Genomic DNA, 16,670 nt, shown 5'->3' on the forward strand with positions numbered 1-16,670 from the left:
AACCTTAAATGTGGTCATCCAAACACTCTTAGGATTCACCTAGTTTACATTTCTTGCTTACTTTCATAGCTTATTTCCTTTATCTTCCATTGTCAAACTGCCTAGATAGCTTGCCTTTTACCAATTAGTTTTTACCTTATCTTTCACACCTCGTTTAGTGTTTATTTTGGCTAGTTTCAACCATAGTTTCTTTTAACTTTTGTTTTCAAACCCCCAACAAGAAAGAACCACAACTTAGAAACCAACATGAGTCTTCATTTTTCATCTAGTGTTAATGGTGAGGGTTCTACTCCTAAGGACCCCTTGTATAAGATATTAGATGAGTTGAGATCCCTTAAGTTGTGGAAAGAAAAACAAGAGAGAAAAGAAAAAGGAAAAAAAAGAGTAGAAGAAATAAGTCAAGATGAAAAAGAGAAAATAAGGGAAGAAGAAAGAAGGAAAATGCTAAAAGAGTTAAGAAAAGAAAAAATGCCTCCTATGGTAGTCATAACTCTTGTAAGAGCCTAAGTGAAGAAATTCGTGACTATTATGAAGGAAGGCATAGGGCACATCTTAGACCTCACTCCCATTGGAGAGAAAAGGAAAGAAAGCCTCAAGAGGCAAACATTAACCTCCCATACTTCCATGGAAAGGACAATTTAGAGGCTAACTTAGATTGGGAAATAAGGGTAGAGAAACAACTTAAAAGAAAGTCTACTTCAAAATCTTATGACACCTTCTAAGCCCAAAGATTATAAGGGGAAGACAATAGAAAAGCAACCCCTTAAGGCTAGTATGCAAGAGAAGACTAGCTCCATAAAGTGCTTTAAATGTCTTGGAAGTGGGCACATTACTTCTCAATGCCCCACCAAGAAAACCATGATTATGAGGGGCCAAGACATTTATAGTAGCCAAGATGAGGCTACTACTTCACCTTCCTCTAGTGAAAGTGGAGAAGCAAAAGGGGAAGAATCTAGTGAAGAAATTTACCCCCAAGAAGAAGGACAACCTTTAATGGTTAAGAAGGAGTGAAAGGAGGTAAGTGTCTCCTCCAAGAGGTTAGCTAAGAAGGAAAGTCATTTTAAAATAAAGACAAATATTAAAGAAACTTTCCCTCTTAGACAACCTCCACATCTTCTCCTTCGTAAAAAGATACTTGTTAGCACTGCCACACCTCTTGGGCTTAAGGTTATTCCTTAAGTAAAGGAGTTGTTGGATGAGAGTTTGGTTCGTAAAAGCTTAAATCCTTATGTTTTGTTGGTGCCCAAAATAGGTATTATTCGACACCAAATCCCTAAAATAAGAGATATGATGAATGTGTTGAGTGTTACAACCCTCTTTTGTAAAATCAGTCATGCACTCAACATCTTCATGATTCATGTACATAGGGACTCATTAGGTAGGTTTGTTCCTATTTTTTGGTTTTAATACAAACTTAGGTGCTCATATGGGACACCTTAGGTTTGTCGTATTTTTTTTTGTAGGAATAATCAACATGAAAATACAGAAAAAGGTACGCTTTATTGCATTACTTTCCTTAATTTTTTAAATAAAGATCAAGGGGTTCCCACGAACCCTAAGAGAATAAAGGTCATTCCTAATTGGCCCACTCCACCAAGTATAAGGGAAATCTGGGGTTGCCATGACTTAACAAACTTCTACAAAAGGTTTGTCCCATATTTTTCTATACTTGTAGCACCATTCATTGAGTTGGTGAGGAACCATATTCCCTCATGGGAAGTTGTCTATGAAAGGGGTTTTCAGACCTTATCCTACTCTAACATACCCAACACCACTAATACATATGTTTTTATTCTTTTTACAAGTTTTGATGGAAGCTTGCTTGTGGGGCTTTTATGGAGGTTGGATCTTTGAGCTTCAATGGTGATTTTCCACCATGGAGGTGCAGTGAAAGACAAAGGAGAAGAAGTTAGAGGAGGCGCCAACCACTAGGGAATAAGCCTTGGAAGAAGGAGCTTCACCATCAAGAATGTGTCTTGGATAAGAACCTTGGAGAGGATTCTTCAATGGAGGAAAAAGAAAGAGAGAGGGGGAGCACGAAATTGAAGGAGTAAACGAGGGAGAGATGTTGAACTTTGAGTTGTGTCTCACAAGACTCTCATTCATCAAAGTTACCACAAGTGTTACACATACTTCTATTTATAGCCTAGGTAGCTTCCTTGAGAAGCTAGAGCTTAGCTACACACACCCCTCTAATAACTAAGCTCACCTCCTTGAGAAGCTTCCTTGAGAAACTTCCTTGATAAGCTTCCTTGAAAAGATTCCTAGAGAAGCTAGAGCTTAGCTACACATACTTCTCTAATAGCTAAGCTCACCTCCTTGAGATGAGAAGCTAGAGCTTAGCTACACACCCCTTATAATAGCTAAGCTCACCCCCATGCCAAAATACATGAAAATATAAAAAAGCCCCTACAACAAAGACTACTCAAAATGCCTTGAAATACAAGGTTAAAACCCTATACTACTAGAATGACCAAAATACAAGGCCCAAAAGAAGGAAAAACCTATTCTAATATTTACAAAGAAGAGTGGACCCAACCTTAGCCCATGGGCTCAGAAATCTACCCTGAGGTTCATGAGAACCCCAGGGCTTTCTTTAGCAGCTCTAGCCCAATCCTCTTGGAGTCTTCTATCCAATACTCTTGGGGGGTAGGATTGCATCATGATCCCTATTTTTTCCGTGAGTTTTAATGTGAAAAGTATCATTAGAAGTTTAGAACAATTAGGCTTTCCTTATAAGCCAAAATGCTTTGTTATTTGAACAAATAAACAATGATTTTCTCATGAACAGAGACATTGTTTATCCCTATTGAGCAAAGGCATGATTTATTGATATGGATATGTTACTAAATATTCATACACGTAACTAATATAGAAAGATGAATACTAGAAATCTAGAGGACCTTTATATGCTTTTTGTCTGATAGGATATTGATAAAGAAAACATTTTGTAAAACACCACTCTATTTTTATCCTGAAAGCTTTTCCTGTCAACTGCAATTGAAGAACTGCCTTCCTTATGATGTTAGAGGTGGCATTGACTCATGATGTTTCTATGTCACTTAACCCAACAGTGCTAGAGTATCTACTAAAGTACTCGAGTGAAGAAGAGCTTTTTAGAGAATATTATCAAAGAATAGAAGTCGCTTCCATAGAACTAATCACACTATCTTAAGATTGAAGAATCTTTATCAGTTCATGCTTATCCATCATGGTTCTATCTCTCTTACTTTATTTACTATATTGTCTAATTCTCTAATGCACATATGCATATTGGTTGTGATCCCTAGTCTTACTCTTAGGTCTCATGTCTTTACCATGAAATGTATTTCAACATCAGGCACACACACACACACACACACACACACACACATATATATATATATATATATATATATATATATATATATATATATATATATATATATATGTATGTATGTATATACACGTTAGATCAATTATATTTTCTTCATATATTGACATGATTTGCTATTTGAACATGATCAATTTTTGTTCTTACTAAAAGAACAATGATTTCTCATGAATAGAGACTAGAGATCTAGAAGATTTTTACATAAATTAAAACAAACCCACAATAACAACATTCAGGAACTGATCCCACTATACAACTGTCTAGTGCCAACGATTATAGTTGATGACAAACACTTATGAAAGCCTTAAGCAGTAACATGTTGTTGTTTGGGGTGCGACTGTAAGTGTAACATGAAAGGTACAAGGTTAAAAGGTACTTTGCTATTTACTTAAAATAATGTGATTGACTGACATCATTGTGGAATTTCCTAAAGATATGGCCTTCTATCTTGACAATAACGTTAGACAAGGCTTTGTGAATTCCTAATCTCTTATCTTATTGAGAATTGATTTTGTTATACACATTATCAATTAGATGAAAAGGATACTCCAAATTTCAAACACTATTTGTTGAAAAGCTATATCTTATTGTAAATGACTAAGGAAAGTCCCTTATACAATTAATTGATGTCTCAGATGTATGTTGTTCTGGGAGGAGATATTTATGATTTTGATGTAATGATTACATAATGATATCATACTATATCATCATAATCATGTTATTGGAGAATTCATTTCATATTTAAATTTGTGAATATCTGATTTATTGATCTTACTTGGTTATATATTCACTACTAGCTAGAAAATAGGCTTTTTACATCGGTTATTAACCGATGTTGAAACTACCAACGTTAAAAGTATCAACTTTAACATTATTTTTTAAAAAACCTGTGTTGTTTTACCAAAAAAACTGATGTTGTTTTCTTGTCACCAAAAACCGATGTTGTAAGTAAACAACAACATCGATTTTTAACAACATCGGTTTTTCTAAAAACCGATGTTTTTTTTAGATTTTTTTAATATCCTATTTGTTTTTTTAATTACCAACCTGTAACTATTCATATCATAGCTTACCATTCAAAGTTGTAAAAGAACTCATAAAATAAGCCATGCACCAAGAGTTATAAATAAAATATATCATGCACCAAGAGTACTTATAAACAAAAATTTCCCACAAACATGTCCAGGATGTTCCAATTCCCACAAAATATACCACCAAGACTTATAAACAAAAAATTATAGATTGATAATAGTATGGTATAATGTACTTTAATTACAAACAAATCCAAAATAAAACAAAGTTAGAAGTTGCATTTGGAAACTCAAATATATTTTGAGTTCCAACTTGCAAATTTTGTGATTGTGCAAAATGTGGAAGCAATGTCTTCCAAGGTTATTTTGATGATGCCAAAGAATCAAGAGTTAAGCAAAGTTTCAAGCAAAGATTCAGGAATCAAGTTTCAAGTATCAAGATTCAAGATTCAACAAAAATCAAGATCAAGATTCAAGACTCAAGATTCAAGAATCAAGAGAAGACTCAATCAAGATAAGTACTAAAAAGTTTTTCAAAACATTGAGTAGCACATGAAGTTTTCACAAAATCTTTTGCCAAAGAGTTTTACTCTCTGGTAATCGATTACCAGAAGGTAGTAATCGATTACCAGTAGCCAGCATTGTTTTTCAAACTTATTTACAAAGCTATAATCGATTACCATAATCATGTAATCGATTACTAGTGTTTTAAAACGTTAAGATTTTCAAAATTCAAAATGAAGAGTCACATCTGTTGATGTGTAATCGATTACACCTTAATGACAATCGATTACCAGTGACTGTTTTCGAAAAATTCATTTCCAAAAGACACAATTCTTCAAGTGACTTGTTTTTGAAGATTCTTTCAAAAGTCATAACTTTTTAAGTAATTAGTTTTAAAAGAATTTCCAAGAGTTACAAGTTTTGACTTGAGTCATCAAGAAATTATAAATATGTGACCTTGGCATGAAACAAAAAAAATTGATCATAATCATCTATCTTTAAAACTACCTTTTAATCTTCTCTCAACATCATTCAATATCTTTCAACTTTTTCTATAGAATTTTTTGATTCTTTTTTCTCTTCATCTTTCTAAAAGTTTTTGTTCAAAAATTTCTCTTCCAAGAAAAGCTCTTTGTTCAAAAACTTGTGCTATTCATTTTTTTCATTCTCTTCTCCCTTTGCCAAAAAAATGATGGACTAACCGCCTGAATTCTTTTGTGTCTCTCTTCTCCCTTTCCAAGAGAATTCAAAAGACCCCCCCTGAGAATTCTTTTGATTCTTCCCTTCCCCTTAAACAAAAGATCTCAAAGGACTAATCGCCTGAGATATCTTTTGTTTCCCCTTTACAAAGATTCAAAGGACTAACCGTCTGAGAATTCTTTGTCCCAACACATTGGGGGGTACATCCTTTGTGGTACAAGTAGAGGGTACATCTACTTGGGGATTGTTATACTGAGAACAAGAGAGGGTACATCTCTTGTGGATCAGTTCAAGTGGAGGGTACATCCACTTGGGTTTTCAAAGAGAACAAGGGAGGGGACATCCATTGTGGATCTTTGGTTTGTAAAGGATTTTACAAGGTTGAAAGAAATCTCAAGAACCGCAGGTTGCTTGGGGACTGGATGTAGGCACGGGTTGTTGCCGAACCAGTATAAAATTCTTATGTTTGTCTTCTTCTTCCCTACACTCTTTAATTTCCGCTGTGTACTTTTTTTTATGCTTTACTTTTTTTTTTAAATTACATAACTTAGTAGTAAAGCCTAAATTAAATCTAGTAACATTAAGAAGGTTAAATTTTTAATTAGTCAAGGTACATTAATAATTAATTCAACCCCCCCTTCTTAATTATTCCGAGGCCACTTGATCCAACACAAAAGTCCTTCATCCATTTCCAATTTTTTCAGTCTTCCTCCAATGATTATAAACAATCATGCACTCTGTAATGTTAGACAAGTGGCCTCAGTTATCTCAAGATTGGGGGTTGAATTAAGATACAAAGACTATTTCCCAATTAAAATTTCACTCTCTCTTTTTGGATTAACAATGCACCCTTAACATGAATTACTCAAAAGACAATTCAAAACAAACTTCTTTAAAGCAAAAGATAAATAGCAATAAATAAAAGAAGTTTAAGGGAAGAGAGAAATGTAAACTTGATTTATACTGGTTCGGCCACTTCCAGTGCCTACGTCCAGTCCTCAAGCAACCCTCTTGAGATTTTCCACTCTCTTTGTAAAACTCCTTTCACGAAGTCTGAACCACACAAGGACAACCCTTCCCTTGTGTTCAGGAATCCTTTACAACAAGAGACCCTCGGTCTCTTAATCCCTTTTCAGAAGTAAGAAGAAGAGAAGAAGAAATCTCTCTTGAAAGAGAAAGATATTACAATTGAAGATCAATCAAGATTCCTTATTGAATATAAAAGTGTTTTACCAAAGAATCCTTTTTGAGAGGATAAGACATTTCAATTCAGAAAAACTCTCTTAATCTTTTGAGAGGATAAGACTTTTTGGGAAATAAAAACTCTCAAGAATTTTCGTATCCCAAGTCACTTATATATAGGCCTTTGATGGCCATTCAAAAACATTTGAAAATATGTGACTGTTGGGAGTTATATTCGAAAATCCTCACTGGTAATCGATTACAATAATGGTGTAATCGATTACACAGTTACTTCTGAAGAGTTATGACTCTTCTCATTTGAAATGTGAATATTTAAACACTGGTAATCGATTACCACTTACTGTAATCGATTACACAACTTTGAAATTTAAATTCAAATTTCTTATGGCTATTTTAAAATGTTCCAAACCTCTGGTAATCGATTACAAGCCATGTGTAATCGATTACATGCTTTCTAAAATATTTAAAACCTTTTAAAACCTTTTCAGAAATCATATTGTCCACTGGTAATCGATTACATCCTTTGGTAACCGATTACCAGAGAGTAAATCTCAATTTAAAATGCTTTAAATAAAATTCTTTGGCCAAACCTTTTGCTTTTTCAATTTGGAAACTTCTTCCTAAGATTCTAGAGATCAACTTGATCATATATCTTGATTTTCTTGGATTCTTGGATTCTTGTCTTGAATAAAACTTGAGAAGCAGTTGATCCTTTGGCATCATCAAAACATCAAAATATCTTGCTTCTACAATCTCCCCCTTTTTGATGATGAAGCACTTAATCCTTTGGCATCATCAAAACATCAACATATCTTGCTTCTACACGTAATCCCTTCCAAATTCAGATGGGTGAATCATGTAGCTTTCATAAACGAGTACATGGTACTCGGCACATCCTGGAATTAACGTTAAATTCATATTAGATATGTATATGATTTTAAAATTTGACAGACATAGGAGTGTTTAATTACTCACCAAGCTACTACAAGTCACTTTGTACTCACTCAACAGGACTTTAAAAGTGATTGAGTTAAGAACTTGGTGGTACAAGGAGTGTCATTTAGGATAAGGTTTTGGTTTAGAGCTACTTTTGAAGATGGTGAGGAAGAAAACACTCTATCCAAAATGGGTCATGGTCACTTGATGATTTTCAATGAGTCCATAGAAATGTCTGTGTTCTATCCATCTAGCCAGTAGAGTTGAGTTCACCAGATCTTGGTTTATGTAACAGAGTACATGTTGCCATTATTGTCTAGCAGATGCCAAGTATGCTCTAGTTCGTCCTTTCATCTTACAACAAAGGACCTACTGATTTCACCATAAGGCTACATTTAACAAGCAAACTAATATAAACAAATGTGTTATATCATGTCATGTTTATTTGAGATTAGTCTTGAAATTTCTAACCTGATCCATAATATGAACTATGTTGAACATTTCCTCTGGTTTTTTTTTGTTAATCTTCATCATTGGCTTAGCCATTTCCTTCAAGTTTTGTTGATCTTCATTCATTATTTCTAAACTCCATTTACAATATTAAAGTTACTATTAAAAATAAATATGCATTCCTACCTACTAGTAGTAAACCAAGACATATGAGTTTGGTCAAGTACATGCCACGGAGTTGAAAGACATAGTGCATATACCTATTTTTGAAAACCAAGAATGATATTCCTATTTTGAAAAAAAATTGGGGGCCTAAGGCTATGGCAGATTCTCACACCAGTACAAAGTCTTATTAACAAACATTTTCATGTTAGTAATATGCACAAAGTCCAATTATCAGTATTTGTATATCCAAAAAATAACACATGTTGTCAGCAACATACATAGAAATAAGCATTTTCATGTTAGTAATATGCACACTAACAAGAAGCAATACACACATCAAAATGAGAACTAGAAATCATCAAAACCAAGAACTTGCCCTAGCTTACCATCACCATCAAAACCAAACACATAAACAATAATTTATAGAAGACTAACCTTTAGTGACCGAGAATGAGAACGAGAGTGAATAGAGCTGTGAGTAAGAGTGAGAACGAGAGCATGAAAGTGATAGCGAGAATGAGAGTGCAAGAGCGAGAACGAGAGTTAAAGATGATAGCGAGAGCGAGAGTGAGAGCAAGAACAGTGTGGTCGTGTCGCCGTGGAGAGTGTGTGAGAGTGAGAGTGAGAACGAGAGCGCGAAAGTGAGAGATGGTTCAGAGTAGGCGCGAAAAGAGGAAGAGATTTAATTTAACTAACACAACGTCAGTTTTCCAAAAAGTCGGCGTTATCATAATTTCATTAAAATCGGTTTTTGGAAAAACCGACATTAACAAACTCGCGTTATTTATGAATATGCCACCGTGTTTTTGTTAACATCAATTTTTTAAGAAATAGATGTTAACATAGCGATATTATATCCATTCTTTCTAGTAGTGATTGGAAGGACATAATGGTGAAGCTAGGCAAGATTACAATTCAATTTTTCTTGATATTGGAGGGACATATTGGTGATATATTTCCGGATTTACACTTTTGACATATTTATGCAATACTATATTTCTGATTTATCCATACACTATCATTTGTCTTCAATTCCATACAAAACAAAATTAACTTGACAAAGCTAAGGAAGTAATAAAGAAGGTGGAGAGATAAGGTTGAACTCTAACATCTTAAAGGCCGAGTCCAAGACATCACATTTCTCAAAAGCCGAGTCTCACATTTCTCAAAGTCTGAGTTCGAGCTATCACATTTCTCAAAGGCCGAGTCCGAGCCTTCATACTTCTTAAAGGCTGAATCCAAGCCATCACATTTCTCAAAGGCCAAGTTCGAATCTTCATGTTTCTCAAAGGTCGAGTCTAAGCCTTCAATAATTCAAAAAGGCCATTGAAATTTAAATTATATATACATATATTGAAGTTGATACCAATTCCTTTTTATTATTATTCCAAAACTGATATTTAATACCTGCCAATATAAAACCAATGCTCGGTAAGTTGTGCCAAAGTTGATCAAAACATTACACAAATGAAATTGAGTTTTTATTCAATGTTAGATCAATTCGTACACAACGAAATCGGATTTAGACAAAAGTTCTCAAAGGAAGACCATTGGAATCCACTTCACTTTCCTCCTCTTCTTCTTCCTCAAACATTTGTGACTCCCTAACAAGCTCGTCATTTTTTATGTCCTTGTCTACATTAAATAAATCTATGCCAACTCCAAGAGCTAACACATGTGCTTGATGTATAAACTTCCATAAACCTTCCCAATTATCGATAATAATATGTTTCTTGGCCTTAGGTAGCTCAACATTCGAGTTATCCTTAGTCAAAATGCTCTTGTGCAAATCAACACATAGGTTATCAACACTTTGTTTCAGCTTGGCGATTCTATCTTCAATGATCTTCTTCTCACTCTTTACAACTTTACTTCTTTCATGCTCACACAGCCAATTGAAGAGCAAAGTCATCGACCAACTTTTTGTCAACAACCTTTTTCTTGGATTCCACCAGCCTTTAGTTTAAATCTTCATTTTCCTTAACCTTGGCAGTCACATCAGACTCATACTTAGCCAAATCATCATGTAACTTGACAATTTTTTTTCTTTTCATTAATCCATACACTTGTTATTGTAGGTGAAACTCAATATTTTACTATGTATCTATCCTTACAATTTTGCAATGCTTTATCACATCTTACTGTCTAACAATTTTGACTATTATCTTTATACCATGCACAACCAATGTGTTTGTCATAATACTAAGTGCAAGCAACACATCAGTCTCATTTCAAACCCTATACAACCAATGTAAGTCCCCAAAACCCTACACACCTAGTGTAGGTTCCAAACAAAACCTAAACAACCAGTGTAACTCTCAAAAAGAACTGAATACAATTAGTACATTGGCCAAATCAGTAGCATGGAAGCAGAAGAAATAGGGTTAGCTTAACAACTTAGCCAATTTCATTTACCATTTTTCACACTTACATGTTGAAATCGATACATTTATCACATGAGTACGTGCCTGATCTAATTGGCATAATTCATTAAGTTGGTACATATTTATTACGCTACTATCCATTTTCACCTCAAAAACATTATTGCTTACACTACCTACATTAGCTTTGTAACATCTCAATTTTCCATGTGTGTAGTGTAACACCTTGAAATTTTGCTTACTATAAATCAATGTTTAGATGTATTTATTGTGTTATTTGATTATATGATTGACTTGGATGAGTTGAGGTATGGTGTGAATTAGCCATGTGTTATTTGTTTGATGTGGATATTAAGTTATGTGGAGTTTTATTGACCTAAGTTGAAATTATGAGATATCAAATTTTACCTAAACCTACTCCCGTAAAATCGGGATCCTAGATTCGTTAATCGTTGGATTACCTTCAAATTTGGACTATAGGTTCAAAACCAATGTCTCCAAATTTTGGCCATTGGGATTTGCAACATAAAAATTTTTGACATCTCTCTTAGCACAAGAAGCACGCTAAGTGCAATTGCAACCTGAGAGGGAATTATGCTGAGCCCAAACTGTCACACTTAACGCAAGAGAAATTGCACTCAGTGCGAATTGTCACGCTCAGTGCAAATCCAAAACCGAGAGGGGTTTGCGCTTAGCATGAAAAGTCGCGTTTAGCGCCAAAAGTGCATTGTCACTTAGCGAGACAAGCTCGCTAAACGAGATTTGCAAATTATAAATGCGTTCTTCAGTGTGAAAAACATGATTTCACGCCTCTCCCTCTCAAAAACTCAGTCCAAAATACACTAGAAACTCCTCCTCCACCACCCACGACCACCGGTGGCCACCATGAGCCACCATTGCTTGCCACCGAACGACCACACATAGAGGAACATTTTAATCGGAGCAGAATTCTCAAAATCCACCTCAAGGATTCGGTGGAGAACAAGCTCTCAATCCTTTCTTTAGTAGCTTCTCTGAGGTAATCTTGAAATCTAAGCCTTTCTTGTAGTTAGTTTGAGCTTTTCTTAGTGTCTCTTGTGTTTTGGGTACTATAATAGGGTATTTTACACTTCCTTTGAAAAATCCTTGAAAATGATACGTTGTAAAAGTTATTGTTTTATAAAATTGATGTTGTTTTATGACCTTCGTTGAAACCTGGTCACATTGGCATGTTCGGAATTTCAAAATGACATTTCTTTGTAGCAGAATCCAAAACACCCTTTGGCCCCTTTTTGTTTTGACAAGGGTCATTGACTTTGAATGCTATTTTTAACCTTGTTTTTTAAATCTATACTAAATTCCCTTCGATTTGGTATATCGAACCTTGTTTTTGGACTAAAAAACGTGAACGAGAAAGGTCTCTGAGCGACACAGGAGGAGATGACCGAGAGCTCACGATAGGTGAGGGGAGTTTATTATAATTTTATGGCTTTTATACCATAATTGGGGTTAGGGAACCCAATTATGGGAATGTATGCATGTCCTTGTGTATGCTGGTTTTCAAGAAAAATAATATTTTTTACTAATGGGATGCGATACATCTGTTATTGATAAATGACATTATTGTTTTTATTAGACTTGTGTTGTCTGAAGACCTAGGGAGTGTGAATCTTAGGCATGAACTATATATATATGTATGTTGTTCGACGGTCGGCAAGTGCACCAGATCGCACAAGTAGTATAAAATGGTAAGAACCGAGTATCGAACTCTCGAGGAACTTGTGTTATTTGGTAAGCTATTTCAGCAAATAAGTGTCTGGTGTGTAAAGATAAGTGTGAATATGAACAGGTGTATAAACTATCTGTGCAAAAAGAAAGAAAATCACGTGAGAGAAATGATGTGTAAAAACAAGTAGAAACACGTTGGTCTTCCTAATAGGTGCTTGATGCTGAAAAGATATTCTCTATCTAACAATGCTCATGTGTTCTTATGGTGTCTCTAGAGATACTAAACCCTGATTCCTCATGATAGTTTAGCCTAATCCTGATCAAGCATCATCCGCAGATTCCTCTTGTAAGACTAAACTCAACCAGGACTGCATTAAGACACACATACACAACTAACTTATTGCACCCCGATTCCTCGTGATAGTACGACAACTTAGCCCTGTGTTATCAACGACTTTAGAGTTAGACCAGTTTCCACTGTTGAATGACCCTAACATAGCATGCATCTACGTGATCAAGATAAAGGCATACTAGAGTGAGAAGCAGATAACACAAAGAACACACAAAACATCATTAAATAGATAAAAATATATTTACATTAGGTACTTATAGGGAAGATCCAACAGAGGATTTAGCTTTCCATACCAGGAAGCCTTCTTTACAACCAAGAGAAGAACAAGATGAAAGATTGAAAAAATACAAGTGGTGAGGATGTCTCCTTCACCTCTAGGATCTCACAATCACTCACAAATTCATCTCAAGCTCTCAAATCGGCTCCTGCTTCAAGCTCTGGTCTCTGCAGATCTGCACACAACAAAATCTCTGAAAACTCTCTGGAACAAGGACCTTTCTCTCTCTAGAAACCCTAGACATGCAAAGCTCTGAATCCCAGTCCAAACTCCCCTCTAAAATCTGATTTCAGGCTTAAATAGGTGGCCTTGTTCGTGCTCGTGCACTTAGCGCACTTATGGACCGCTTAGCGCATATTAGTGAATTTTGGCTTAGCGCATGCCTTTCTTGCTTAGCGGATGAACTGAAGCGGTGCACTTAGCGAACCTGTACAACTCATCTTCTTCCAGAGTCTTCCTCGTGCTTAGCCCATGAATGGTGCGCTTAGCGGATGCTCGCTAAGCTAGCAAATTGGCTTAGCAAGAAGGTGAAAAACAACACTTTTCAAAGCTTACCTAATTAACCTGAAATTGAGAGAAAATGATTATTAAACACACAAAATGGAAGTACTAAGTATTTATTACCTATAATTAACATAAAATACTTATAACACTACAAAGTAACCATAAATTGGAAGAGTTTGATACAATTTATGCAAGTTTTATACACAAAATTTAATCGTATTCACCGACTAACAACTCCCCCAAATTTATAGTTTTGCTTGTCCTCAAGCAAAAAGAGAACAACTCACTTGTCCTCAAGTGACAATAACATGCAGTGACTATGTACAAAGGTGTATGCAACAAAAGATACTGATTGCATGATAAGAGAATGGAGTAAAATGCCCTCATCACTTGTCTTTCACAAGGTATGCAGTTATCTAAAGAGAAGAATAAAATGTAACCTAAATAATTAGATGGAGCTAATCATAAGACAGATATTAAGGAAAGTAGCTTAAACCACAGTCTCACGGCTACTGTTTCACTCAAGCACAAGTGTTTAATCTATTCATAATTAACAACTAGCAAGAGATCCAATCTTTGAATTTCATCTCATGTCATCAAGTCAGAAATGCATAAATAGAATCAGAAGGACTTTTATAGGCTTGTAGTGAGGCTTGGCTACAAAAAATCGTTGGTTTTTCTAGGATTTCGAAGGCTTAGATTCTAAAAGAGCACAAATCCTAGACTTATCCAAATATTTTTTCAATACAATTAGCTTACTCACTAGCCTTTCACTTTAATTTTGCTTTTGAACTTATTACAACAACACACATTTCCTTTGATTGCTTTTTTTTAACACAACTTATTTATTGTGTGTGCTGATGCTTTACCTTTTTCTTTACATCCCAATCAACTCCACTCCCCCAAATTTGGGGTCAATTTGCCTTCAACCATATGCTCTCCTAGAATCTAAACAAGGTATCTGGAGGTACTCATTCAAGTTCAGGGTTCAATTTTGAAAGTGTAATTTAGCTCACAAAGGGTGCAAAGGATACAATTATAGTTCAAGGTAAGCTTTTTGGTCAATTGGCTTATGTATACAATTATGGCCTTCATCATATCCTCATTCATACATTTCATTCTAGATTTCAGAGATTGATGCAAAGACCATTACTCAAAGCTAGTTGTTCACTCACAGTTTAAGGTCACACTCTCACCGGTTATGGTTCAAGCTTTTCTTTCTCAATCAATCTATCTATTGACTAACCATTCTAATTGCAGACTTTACATACTTGTTCTTTCTTTGTCTAACATACATACTTGCTCAAACTCATGAAAGAAACACAAACTCCATCATAATCATGCATTCAAACCAAAATCAATTCATACACCAATTTTCACAAAGGATAAAAGTGTTTCACTGCATAATCATCAAAATCAAGTCAAACTGTTCTATATGCTTCAGGATGAGCAAACTAACTATTTATAAATAAAACTAGCAGAAAAGAAATATTGTACTAAAACCATAATTAAAATAATAATAAAACAAAAACCAAAAAGTGTCATCAGAAATCACTGATGTGCCATCATTTTCTTCTATTTTCTAAACCCTTTTTGCACCATTTTAATTACTGATTGGTCTTAATTGTCAATTAATCAGGCAGTTTTATTATTTGGGCTCATTTAGCTAATTTGATGTTTTTAATCTAATTTCAGGAATTAATGAAACATTGGGCTTAATCCGGATTTTGGTTATGGACTTGAAGAGGGCAAATAAAGCAGCGCTTACCTTAGTTAATTTCTAATTAGGAAATTTTGCAATTTTATTTTATGTTGTTCAGTGTTTATTTCGTTTTGGGCCAGAGTATTGTAATAGGGCCCAGTGACTTTGAGTGACTCTTTTTAAATAGCAGCCTTGGGATTCATGCAAGGCTATTCTGTTATGCTATTTTATTATTCAGAGCTTTTGTTTTAGGTTTCTACGTTTTTCTGTTCTAAGGCTACTGTTTTCGTTCTTAATGCAATTTTCCGTTTTCTGCTTCTAATTACAATTTCGTTCTTGCTTCTTCTTCTACTTTCATTTACGTTTCTGTTTCATTTACATTTCTGTTCATTTACATTTCTGTGCATTTACGTTTCTGTTCATTTACGTTTCTGCTTCATGTTTCATTTGCGTTTTCTGTTTGAATCTATGGAAGGCTAGTTTTTCTAGTGTTGTTTCCTTTTGAGGACGAAGCCTGTCATACCCTAATTTCGTCCGGGGACCTTTGCTTGATGACATGCGACCTTTCTTTGGTCCTTGTGAGGTGCTTGGTACCCATCATTAGGCAATTTGTGAAATTCCAGGACATGCCGAAAAACCAAAAAATATTGATGCACAATCCGTAAGTTTCCGTGACACACCGGAAATCAAATGGAAGCATCGTTGCATAATTAAGTGAGGTTCCGTAACATTCCGTAAGTCAAAAAGGGGATGATTATGTAATCCGCAAGGTTCCGTAACATTACGGAAAGAAAACAAGTATCGTTACGAAATTCGTAAGTTTCCGTAACTTTACGAAAAAAGAATCACCAAAAAAAAGCAGAGGGGGGTGTACTTAGTAAAAATGGGGGTGCAAATAGCACCCAGGTCCACTTGGGCCCTCCAGAATATTCCTCCAGAAGGCTGTTGCTTCTGGAGGAAGCAACCTGGCTCGCCTGGGCGAGCTGAGCTCTCCTGGGCGAGCTGGGCGGCAACCACCTCCCCTATTTTGCTATAAATAGGGGAGGAAGTGAAGAAGAAAAGGGTTCAACCCCTTTGGCACTTCTCTCTCTTTCGAATTTGCTTGGAAAAATTGTTTCCGTGAAGAAAATCTAAGCCGAGGCGCTTCCGAAACGTTTCCGTAACGTTTTCCGTGAGGAATTTCGCAAATATTTCAACCGTTCTTCGACGTTCTTCATTCGTTCTTCGTCATTCTTCGATCTTCAACGGGTAAGTACCTCGAACCAAGCTTTTCGATTCATTCTATGTACCCGTAGTGGTCCACATTGTGTTTCGTGCATTTTTATTTTCGTTTTGTTTACTTTTTATACCCCCTGTTGACGTGCTTAAGCCATTTTACTTAAGTCA

This window comes from Glycine soja, chromosome 4, assembly GCF_004193775.1.
Source record: "Glycine soja cultivar W05 chromosome 4, ASM419377v2, whole genome shotgun sequence".
In the NCBI taxonomy this organism is placed as follows: Eukaryota; Viridiplantae; Streptophyta; class Magnoliopsida; order Fabales; family Fabaceae; genus Glycine; species Glycine soja.